This window comes from Schistosoma haematobium, chromosome 2 (assembly GCF_000699445.3).
Source record: "Schistosoma haematobium chromosome 2, whole genome shotgun sequence".
NCBI lineage: Eukaryota > Metazoa > Platyhelminthes > Trematoda > Strigeidida > Schistosomatidae > Schistosoma > Schistosoma haematobium.
The window spans coordinates 16,759,560-16,772,367 of record NC_067197.1 but is presented as its reverse complement, the minus strand read 5'-3'; positions in this window follow the sequence as shown (position 1 = coordinate 16,772,367).

Here is a 12,808-nt window from a genome sequence, read left to right as displayed (position 1 = left end):
TATTGTTCTACTTTTAAGTAAAATAGACTAATCAAAGCCATAAAACATGTTTACCTACTGAGATAAATCACATTAGTCCTTAAATTCTGAAATAGGCTAATTACTGACAAATATTTAATTGTAATTGTTTTCTGTTAGTCTTTCACTTAGTTATATTATTATTACTTCTTAATTCCATAAGATATTTGCTCGTGAGCATTTAAGATGATATAAGAGAAGCGGATAAATAAATTTAGTTTTCCAATCTGGGATACATATGTTAAGTCAACGGAAGTATCTAACAATATGACTACAGTTCTATTGTTATTATATATATATATATATAATCTGGTTGCAAACCTTAATTCTTAGAGTGTTTGTGACAATGTAGTGTCTGTATGTCTGCAAAAAAGCTTTTTACAATAATAACATAAGATTAATTTCTAAGTACGATAGCTCAAATGACAGCAGTTAACTGTCTATAGTCAACAATCAGAATGGGGACTAAGAGTATACAAATATGGAAACTATTGCGTTCATATAAAGATTTAAGGATTGCACAAAACTGGAAATAACTGTTACAAAGGTTGACAGGAGGTAATTGCAATAATGGACACAGCAATTATTACAAGTTCATGTGAATACGACAAATAACCTACGTTCAGAAATTATTAGAAATAAAACTAGTTACTGAACAATTAGCAGTAGTATAAGACAATACGAATAAAAAGAAAGGAAGGACCGGATGCAAATGTACTTAAAACTATGAATATATGGAATACTAGACAAATACTATATTTTCCGTTATCTTTTTGTTTTATATTTTCATTGTTATTATTGTTTTTCCATCATTTTTGTTATTTGCCTTATATAAAAGTTTATAAGGTCGTAATAACAGATATATTCTTTGTTATATCCTAGTGAGTAGAAAATTGTATTTCTGATGTTTCGTGAACTGATGTGGTCCACTTCTTCAGAGTAACTAAATATCCGAAATAAAATAACGCCACCCTAAATAGTACTATGGGAACAATTCAGAATATAAAAGTATTCTTTCTACAAGAAGCTTGGCTGAAAAGTGGTTGTTTTTATCATTTTATTTTGTAACAACCACATCTGTATATCTTAAGTGGATCTTTTCTCAAACATTACTGATCGTTGTATCTCAATAGCTATTAAGAGGGCTAATTTTTACATAATTTTAAATAGAATAACCGATTACCAGATTGTACACCCCAGGTCTACCACCACGATCAATGTTTTTATTTTAATTGGTATCTCGACTTATGCACTAACATCTGTTTTCTTGTTCTAAAAAAATGTGTATGTTATAACATATCAAGTGAACCAAATGCTTCTCTACAGTGACGCTTGTAAAATTACTTGCGGCAACTTGATCTTGTCTGCAAACTAACATCCATGGAGAATATGTTTTTATGATCATTTCTACTTGTAATCCAGCATTTAGCTGGTTCCCACAACATGTAAGAATAACATAATTCAACCCTAACTTATACGAAGTATTTGTCATGAAACAACTATTTGTGGAAAAACACAATATAAATAATAGTTTTATTATCCAAACTAAATTTCTATCCGCTTGAAGAATCCAGTCTTTTAAGAAAGAATTTCCTCCAAGTTCTTATTTGCTTTTACGAAGATCAAAGAACTTTGGTAATGTCAGACTGAATTTAGGAATTGCGTAACACTTGTTTGTCTTCAGGCTATACAGTATTCACAATAACACTAACAATTTGAGATGATATTCGAAGGCAGCGAACGAAAAGGCAGCACTTATCTATTCCAACTAACTACTCAAGTGGTTGAATAACATCGTGACGTATGATGATAAGGTACTCTAGTGAACGAGAACACAAGTGGGCACAATTAAATATAGTAAATCACAAAATTACAGAATATCTTAGCAAAATCTGAGAACCATACAGTAAATGCTTTATTTGCAAAATGTTAATCAATTGTCTCAAACTTGACCGTTCCTTTTGTAAATGTCAATCAGTCATCTCAGACTTCATTGATCTTGTTAACCTTCTGGCTACGGACCTTTCACCTTCGAATGATGATACGTACTACTTATATCTGTCGATATCAGTAGCACACACTGAAGGCTGGTGATAACCTTTTCTGACATAAAAGAATCAAGATTTCCGAACCTTAAGTTTTAAATAATCAGAACAGTGTAAATAATAAGTTTAGTTTTTGTAAATAACACATACGACTAGGTGTTTATACAACTCTGGTAACAAGCAAATTTACGAGATAAACTTCGAAATATTCTATTTTGAAGCAATGAGCATTTCATCAATCCAATCATTATATCTCATGAGTTTCACAAATAAATAACTTTTTATTCTACTGCTTCACAATCAGCTTCTTATCACAAGCTTACTAATAATATGACCAAAACTTATTAGTCTTCTTACTTGATCTATGAGCTACTGGGAGTTATGGTATATCTTTTGATGATTTTTCTCTAAACATTTGTATTATAAGACTGAAGAATAAGTAAACGGAACTTGGGTGTTTTGTGCAGTTTACAATATAGATTGGTTGACAATAATTAAAAGTCTTGTGTATCACTTTCACGATTGTGTAAAGAGTCGGGTAATAAATTTAACGCTATAAAACAGATTAATAATGTAACATTAACTTTTCCAGTGCTTACTGAATACCAATAGGATCAGGTCTATCCTAAATCATGATGGTAAGTAATATACCATTAAAACTTTAATAGTTGAATTTCACTAGAAATAACTGTCATTACAATAAGATCTAATAATTCAGTAGCTTACTTAATTATAATAAGAAAATTATATTAATACATTTTATACCTAGATGTTTTCACTAGAACTCACTGTTAAAAGTGTGTTCAACAGTAATGCAAAGCAGACTACCAAAGTCACATTCAAAAAATATTGAATTTTTAAATGAAAACTATTTTCATCTTAATACTACTAAAATAACTTGACCTGCAATACAAGTCTATTTCGTATAGTGAAATATAAATGCGCCTACATATGCATATGCATTGATGCATATGTTAGATGACGTTTTCACAGAATTTTGGCTGAATGCCAATTCTTTTATTTTCTCTCAAGAGGTCAGTCGATTAAACGTAATCAATACAAGTATGATAAAAAGATGTATATTCTTCGTTCTATTCTAAAAAGAGAATGAATGTACGTAGATATATATATGCATTTATGTGCATGCATAGTTTGCCCGTAACATACTAAGTACACTTATATTTTCTCAGACTAAACAAATTTAGTTACAGTAAAAACAAAGGAACAATAACTTCAGATAATGAAAAAATCATAAATTTCACTGAATAAATGATTTTGCTAAAAAAAAGTTATCATACAAACTTCCGTATCATCAGTTTTAACACTTCTTACTATTTGACTTATCATTAAAAACATGAGTTTATTGAGTATAATATGGTCAATTGTGATTACCACACTAATTTATCAAATACGATTATTCTTAGCAAACTTTATAATTTATTAGTTGAATTCATGAGTCAATTAAGACCAAATAACCATAAAATACCTGGGAGCACTGAACGATCGTTGCGTCCTAGTATGGTACTACTCAACAATGTGCATCCACGATCTCACCTGCGAGATTCGAACCTAGGACCTGTCGGTCTCGCTCGCGAACGCTTAGTCTCCAGACCATTGAGTCTACACCTGTCGGTGTTAATGTCTAACTTCAACCAATCCACAAAACTGGACCGATAGGTCCTGGGCTCGAACCCCGCGGGCGGGATTGTAGATGCTCAATGCTGGGGAGTCCCATACTAGGACGAAACATCCGTCCAGAACTTCCACGTTTTCTATGGTGGTCTAGCTTAAATCGACTCATGAATTCAACTATTGAATTAGTAAAATCTTCACGAAATCCCCTTCTTATAATAAACTTTATAATGCTCATATTTGTACAATCCGATATAAATAAACTTTACAAACAAATATGCAGACTGTTATAGTAGTTTATTGAAAAAGAAAGTTTATTTCCTAATTCATTGTAAGTTTACATGATTCTGAATAAGAATAATTTTCTTAAAATAACAGAATTTATCAAATAATTAGTAGAAATCGATAGGATTTTTACAAGTTTTATTAAAATTACAATAAAATTTTTGATAAGAAACAAGTTCATCTCTAATAAAGTATTCAACCATTTCATTAAGGTAATAATTAGATAGAAACAAATGTCGTAGTCGTTACTCTAAAATAATTAACAATTGATTACACATACTTGTTGACCTTTCAACTAAGCAATTGTTTTATTTTCATAAATAATACAATAACTATTCCATACTCATTTTTACTGTAGAACTTACTCCTCATGGGGGAGCATCGACTGCTCATCAGCACTCTCTATCCAATTCTGCCTGGGCAATCCTTTCCAGTTGCTATTCATTATTTTCAAGTCTGCTTCCAATTCCCAACGCAGTGTGTTCTTTGTTCTTCCTCTTTTTTGTTTCCCTGAAGGATTCCAAGTTGGTATTTGCCTCGTGATGCACTTTGATGATTTCTTTAATATATATCCTATCCACTTCCAACATCTATGCCTGGTTTCCTCTTCAGCTGGAAGTTGGTTTGTTCTCTCCAATAGTAGGCTGCTGCTGATGCTATCCGCCCAACGGACATTGAGCATCTTGCGTGAACATTTGTTTATAAATACCTGTACCTTTTTGATGATGATTGTGGCAGTTCTCACAGTTTCACCTCAGTACAATAGAACTATCTTGACGTTCGTATTGAATATTCTGACTTTGATAGTGGCTGACAGTTGTTTTGAGTTCCATATGTTCTTCAACTGTAGGAATGCTACCCTTACGTTGCTAATCTTCGCCTTCACACCTGCATCAAATCCTCCTTGTTCATTATCAATGATATTGTCCAGGCACGTGAAAGTGTTTACGTCTTCCAGAGCTTCTCTATCAAGTATGGTTTGATTTGTGTTCTCCGTGTTACATTTGGGAATCTTACTCTTCGATTGTGTATGCTTATATCTACTGATACAGAGGCTTCTGATACACTAGTTGTTTTCATCTGCATTTGTTGGTGTGTGGGGGAGAGAAGAGCGAAGTGATATGAGAAATTCGAATCTTGAATTTGGTTCCAAGCTGTCCATTTTATTCCGTGCTTCCCCTCAGATGTCGAGGTCTTCATAATCTAGTCAAACGTCAGAAAAAGAGAAAGAGAGAAAGTAAGCAGTCTTACATGACTCCAGTCCTCACTTTAAATGTGTCTGTCAGCTATCCTCCATTAACCACCTTGCAGTGTAGTTCATTTTATGAAATCTAAGTGATGGTAACGATCTTCTCAGGCACTTCAAAGTGCCGAAGAATGCTCCATAATGTTCTTCTATCCACACTGTCAAACGCTTTCTCATAATCAAGAAAGTTGATGTATAATGATGAGTCTCATTCAAATGATTGTTCAATAATGATCCGTAGTGTCGCGAAAACTGTCTGTTTCAACTGGTAGTAAGGCATTTACTGAATCCTTCATTCGGTTTAACAACACTCCGATGAAAACGTTTCCTGATGCTGATATTAGTGTGATGCCTCTATATTTCTCTCATTTGCTCAGATCTCTTTTCTTTGGTATCTTGATGAGGTGTCCTTCTTTTCAGTCTGTTTGTGGCACTTGTTCTTCCTCCGATATCTTCCTGAACAGAATGTGGAACATGTTTGCAGTTACTTTGATGTCCAACTTTAGTGCTTAGGCTGGTATATTGTCAGGTCCTGCTACTTTTCCACTCTTGATTTATCTGATGGCCGGCAATCCTGATTTCTTCGATCGTTGGTGGAGTGATATCTGTCGAAAAGTATGTAGGTAATGCTTCGACACTCGGTGGATTCAATGAAGTTGGCATATCCAAGAGTTCCTCAAATTGTTTTACCCATCTTTTCCACTGCCCTTCAGTCTTAGTGATTGTTTTGCTTTCTTTTTCCGTGACCGGTACCTCCAGTTTCTTTGTTGTGTCATAAAGTTGTTTCGTATTCCTACTTGTGCAGCTTTTTCTGCTGTTGTCGCTAGCTCTACCACATATTTCTGTTTGTCGACTCGAATGCTCTTCTTCACTTGCCTGTTTTTTTTCTGTGTACTAAGCTTGTGCTTTGGATTTTTCTGTTTTTATACAGCTGTTGTTAATTGCTGTCTTCTTTTTCTTCCTTTCTTGAGTCTTGTCCAGAGTTTCCATACAGATCCATTTCATTTACAATACATGTCGACAAATATTTAAAATCAAAAGTGTGAAAAATGTGATAAAATACCTGTGAGATAAATCGGTCTACTTTAAAATAATCTGTGCACTATTATGTACAAAACTAGTTCCATCAAATATTATTAATAATGTGAGTAATTTAGTCATCTATCAATGTAAATTGAATACCAACAACTGAAGACGTTCATGTGTCATTAGATTCTCCGTCATCACATAACGTCAATAAAAACAATGAACTAGGTTGTTTAAATTTTCCATTACTTAGAAGACTCATTTTTGAATAGTGGATTACTGACTAATATTGGAAGAAGCCAAAGTACATAACACAATCCATGCCAAAAAGCATTTAGGGGATTCAATCAACATTTCATCGACTAAACTATACAAGTTTATGCTTTTCTCCAATTTTACTTTACGTAAAACTCGCTGTTATTTGTAAACTATCTGAAAGTTTCAAATTACTAGTATTATTTATCTCACCCTCACAGTAAATTTACAAATAACTCATATTATACTCATCATTCTCTTTGTTTCATATAAATTCCATAAACTATCCTCGATTTTGACAATATCATAATCTGATTAGTGATGAAATCTTTTTATTCAAAATATAAAGTATCCAACAAGTAACTTCATGGTCAACTATTCAAATTTTTATTGACAATCATGTTCCCTTTTCAATTCAGTTTTACAAAGTATACTAATCTTTTTGAAAATTTCTCACAGTTATACTTATAGTAATCAGTGAGTTTGTAGAATCTTGAAAATTGTAAATCAGGAAATTGGTAAATCTAAAGTTTCAAAGAAAAAGAAAAACATTGATAAATTAAACATTAACATTGAACCCATTGAGAAATTAATCACAATAACTGTAGAATTTAGTCAATTTATTTGAAGGTATACATAATTCATTGAACGATGAACATGGTGGGTCTGATGCAGATGTGAAGGCGCGGATCGACAAAGCAAGAGCAGCATATTTACTATTGAAGAACATCTGGAACTCAAAACAACTGTCAACCAATACCAAAGTCAGGATTTTCAATACAAATGTCAAGACAGTTCTACTGTATGGGGCAGAAACCTGGAGAAATACGAAAGCCATCATCCAGAAGATACAGGTGTTTATTAACAGTTGTCTACGCAAAATACTTCGGATCCGTTGGCCGGACACTATTAGTAATAACCAACTGTGGGAAAGAACAAACCAGATTTCAACGGAGGAAGAAATTAGGAAGAAGCGCTGGAAGTGGATAGTACACACAATGAGGAAAGCACCCAACTACGTCACAAGACAAGCCCTCACATGGAATCCTGAAGGCCAAAGGAGGAGAGGAAGACCAAAGAACACATTACACCGGGAAATGGAAATAGACATGAGAGAAATGACCAAGAATTGGATGGAACTAGAAAAGAAGGCCCAGGACAGAGTGGGTTGGAGAATGCTGGTCGGTGGCCTATGCTCCATTAGGAGTAACAGGCGTAAGTAAGTAAGTAATAATTCATTGAAAATGAAAGTAATTTATAAAATAACCTAATTACTAAAACAAACTAATTTTAATAGAAATGCAAGTAAGATAATTTACGTCTAGACAAATGACTGAAAAACAATCCATTGATTGTATGAATACCAATTGAAGATAGATAAAATATCAAAATGAAACATTGATATAAACCAATTAAATAGAACTAACTTTATCCATTAAATTGACTACTTTTCAATTATATTTAACTCAGACAAAGTTTGTCAACCAATCACTATGACTTGTTATATCATCTATAAATCTGTTCATCAACTATAACTGTTGTTGTTTGAAATTTTTTTAAAGATTAACCGAAAACTTTCATCTACTTAAGAGTCTAACTAGGTGATTAAATCATCTTCAATCTTAATAGAATCACTTATCAAAATGTCTACAATCCTCAATGTTTGTTATGTTGTAGCAGTAGTGATGATTGACGTATCATGGATAAAAATCTATTAACAGTCTTAGCCCAGATTTCATTTCGATTACGCCCCCCAATGCCTTGGCACGATTGAGGGTGGTGGGATTCTATTCTCCCTCTCGAAATGACTTCACATGGCCACGAGTCTACAGCCACTACCAGGGAAGTCCTACTCACTACTCTCTCGCGGTGGGGGTGCGGTTTACGAAAGTGAGAGAACGAAAAGCGAATGTCCGACGCTTTAAGGGATTTGGTGGATAAGGAGGATCAACCTAGGGGAGTTGGAAAACCCTGATTCCAAGTCAATGGTGCACATATGCTCCAGTGTTCTGAAGGAAACGGATACCATTGAACTGCATCTCCTAAAGTTGCTCCACTGCCCTGTGGATTAGACCCCTAAGTCACAGGTTCAGGGCTTGGCTCCCTAAGAAGACCACCTACTTCAGTTTGAGTGCCCGGGCAGTATCACAGCTCTTACACAAATCAATGACAACTGATACTGGTCTCATTGTTACTGTGTGGCGCATATGTATTTGGTGGCCCCCTGTACCAATGTTTATGTGTTTAAATAAATAATTTCAATTACACCATTGAAAATTCAGAAGAGTATTCAGCTTTAGTTATATTAGTTCAAAAATTAAAAATATCACTATAAAATATCTCCTAGAAGCTTGAATTTGACGAATTTAAACTTTTACTTCATATTATTTAGAAGAAGGGTTTTGTGGTGATAGGTCGAACCTTTAGACTATATTCCTCACAAACTATCTTACTTAGTGCACCACTGAAAGTTAGATAACATTGGATAACCGTTTTTTAGTATGATACTCCTTGGCCATCCCTACCTATGATCTCTCAAGGGAACGAACCTACGATCTTCAAGTCTCGTGATGAATCCTCAATCATTAGAACCAATATCCAACCGTATAATTTTACTTTCAGTCAATCTGTGACCAAAACAACCTACCACTTACGATTGCCTACGATAATTTTGAATAAATTATGACAGGTAATTTGTTTTAAAAACAGTTTAACTTGATTAACTGAATAAGTGATTTTATCAATGAACTAAATTAAAATCAATTGACAACTTAAAAGAATCTAGACTGGTTTTATTCTATTTACAATTACATGTCCAGATTTCATAGTCGCTGTTACCCACTATGATAGTTTTTTTAAACCTTTTATGGTGATTGTATAGAGATTCTGTACAGTATGTCTTTTGAAGTCATACACTGTCTTTATTTAACAATTTATTGTAAAGTTAAGGATGGAACCTTATTCTTAAGTTTGAGAAAGTCAATTAAAGTAACCGATTGAGTGATTGAGTAAAAATGAAAAGAAGTTAGCGAAGAAAATGTTCTTTTCATCGAAATCATTCTGAGGAAATTATTAAGCATTTAAACTGGTCTAATGAATTTGGTTCTATTTCTTTTATCCAAGAAAAACATCTATTATCTGGTAAATTTTTGTATGTACTAAGCATAACCCTTCTGAAAATCTCAAAAATTGTGTATTTCCATTACCATATTTAATTTTAAATAAAATTGGAATGTAAACATCAAACAACTACATCAATATGACTTGGTAACAGTTTTGAAAACTCCCCCTGTATATATTCTAGGGCAACTGCCAGTCCCAAGCTCGGGTAACAGAGGAGAGTTGGACGCGAGGTTGGCAACCCCATCCCGTAGAAAACAACCTTGCTAAAAAACCGCGAACCAGAACATTTTTGAAAAAACAATTTGAAATGAAAACGAATTATACACTTTTTCCAAGTTCAACAACTTTGTATTTCATCTTAATTTTTTTCTTCATATTTGACCTTATGGTGGATTTATTATAAAATATTACTGGAAGGTATTCACTTGAACTCATTATTTAACTTCTGGAAAAAAATAGAGCTAAACAGAGATATCTACCCTCATCAAATGTAGCCAACCTTTTCGTTGATTATATCTATTACAGATAGCTTTCATTGTGAAACCTTTTTTCAACATTACTACTCCTATTAGGAAAGATTGTGGATTTTTTATACCATGACAATATATTTAAGTGAAAACGAATGACTGAAAGCATAGTGTACAAGAGAAAGCGTTGCGTTGTGTTACACTACTACAATTCTAGGCTACCGACGTTGTCTTATTCTAAATAATTGTTTTCGTATATATCTTACCCTTTGGAATTACAAACGAAACACAAATTCCATAGAGGTAACCTTTAAAATACACCTCCCTATAAGTTGTCAGTATACAAGATCCTAAATTGAGCAAAATTTTCTACTGAATAACTTTCAACTTCATAAGTACTTTAGACTATTAAACAAGAAGTTTGAAACAGCCTATATTTAACCAGGTCTTGTATCAAACCACTAAAAAACACCCACCTAATGGCATACAAAAACAATCAACCTTAAAAGAATTGTTTTTCGGATATCCTTTTACAAATCATAATTTTAAAAGTGCATTGTGTATTTAAATATTCGTATAGCTAAAAGATATGTAAATACATAGTAAAATAAAACTTAGATAAACATAATTGGATGCATTGTTGCTTGTATATTTTAAAACTACATAAGAGGAAACTAAAATAAAATCTTTTAAGGATTTGGATTAGTTTATCGCTGAAATTCGTTTGATATTACGTTGTATTTTCCCAGTGTTAACTAACCTCTGTTAATCACGTTAATAGCAGTATAACACTTAGTTAACTGATTTTACATTGTGGTGAATTGAAAGTAATCTTAAAATATAATATCACTAGGTATCACCCGTTGATAGACTTAGTCGTCGTCTTTGTTATAATACACCAGCAGGTTAAAACATTAAACTTGAGATTTCTGATCCGTTAGGGATTCCAGGTTATGAATGTTACTTTAAAAGTACTTAAGTCATCATTTGTATCTTGGAAAACTGGGTGAATTCAGTAAGTAGCCTTTCGTTAGAAGCAGAACATATATCAAATAATCCAGTTAATACTGAAAACTAGACTGCGTGATAGTGGCTTCTATCTAGTGGCTAGCTCTAACTACAACTAGAGGCTTTGAACGGTTAGGGTTTTAATTTGAAAAAAAGAATAGGATTTCTCATGATTACACAAACACATTCCCAACAAGTAATAACCAATATGTATATTATTCGTAAAACTCCCTGCATAACACCATCCGATCAACCCTGATTCAAAAATGTAGGAAAGATATCCTGCGTTAATATTGTTGTTCATCATGAAGTAATGCGTACATGTTTAATAAGATACACTCCAGACAAATACAGTAGTTACCATCTTTAACTGAAAACCCAATATAATCAACTTTTCCACTATTTATGACTAGAACTGATGCACACAAATCAAATTGCTAATCTTTCTAGAAATGCTTATTTGATAACATTAGAACGAAAGAACATTTCACCTACAATGATCTCATTTTATAGATATACATAAACAAATAGGTAACCTCAGTTAAATATAAATTTATATTCAAAATATACAACAGTTTTCACTGGATCACTTTATTTATTTATTATTATGAGTTCCCTAGTGTGTTGAGTTTTGAGATGATTTTGTCAAAGATGTGATTTATAACATCAGTCATGTCCGTAGCTATGTAATTGACGGCTTATAACATCAAATAAAGATATCGGTGAACTATGAAGTATTAAGTGGAATCAAAAACAATAAGCTGTTCAGTTCCAACTCCGTGGTTTTCATGTGGTGTACGGGAAGTTCGCTGTTTAAAGGGTCTAAACTAAGATCTTTTTTTAGTACATACCGAGTAGTTTTCTTCCACAATTTTAACTTCTAATCACCCTGCTGACAGATTCAATTACTTTCTAATCTTTTTTTCATATGCAAAATCTTCCCAAGTCAATTTTAATGTTACCTTCAGTCTAATAAACATATGATTATTACCCTTACTCGATACTCAGAGACTAATCGTTTTATTCACTGTTATGTAGAAAATGTCCTGAATATTACTATGTTTAAGAGTGAACATGGAAATTTTGGATCAATGTTGACATGATAAAACCTAATAATAACGAGGAATCATCTGATACACTAACATACTAGTTTATCTTACTGTTGAATAATTCAAATTGATAACCATCATACTGATTCAATACATAGCTTTTAACCAAAAATGATGATCGGATTATAACAAGGGTAAGTAATGAAAATTATTTTCTTTATGAACTACTGTTATAAAGTGTAAACTTCATATGGGCATTTACAAACAAAATGTATGTTCATCCATGTTTTCAAATGGTGTAATTTCATTCCTTCATTCGTTAATTTTACATTATGGTATGACTGATAGGATTAATTGCCAAATAGCATGTATTAAATCTCATTAGAGATCTTATAGATAGAAAATAAATATCATTGAAATCTTACAACTTAGGAGCCTAAATTCTGAAAATTGATTAATATTTTGTAAGTAAACATGCAATCTTATACATTATACATGTTCAGCTAATTGCAAACATAAACCAAATTATGAATGATGAATAACACTAAGTAAGTGATGTTCATTTCAATCTATACTGTAAGTAAAAAAAACTCATCGATGAATGTTCTAGAACCCAATCAACTAAATGACATGATCCATGTATGCATATTGAAG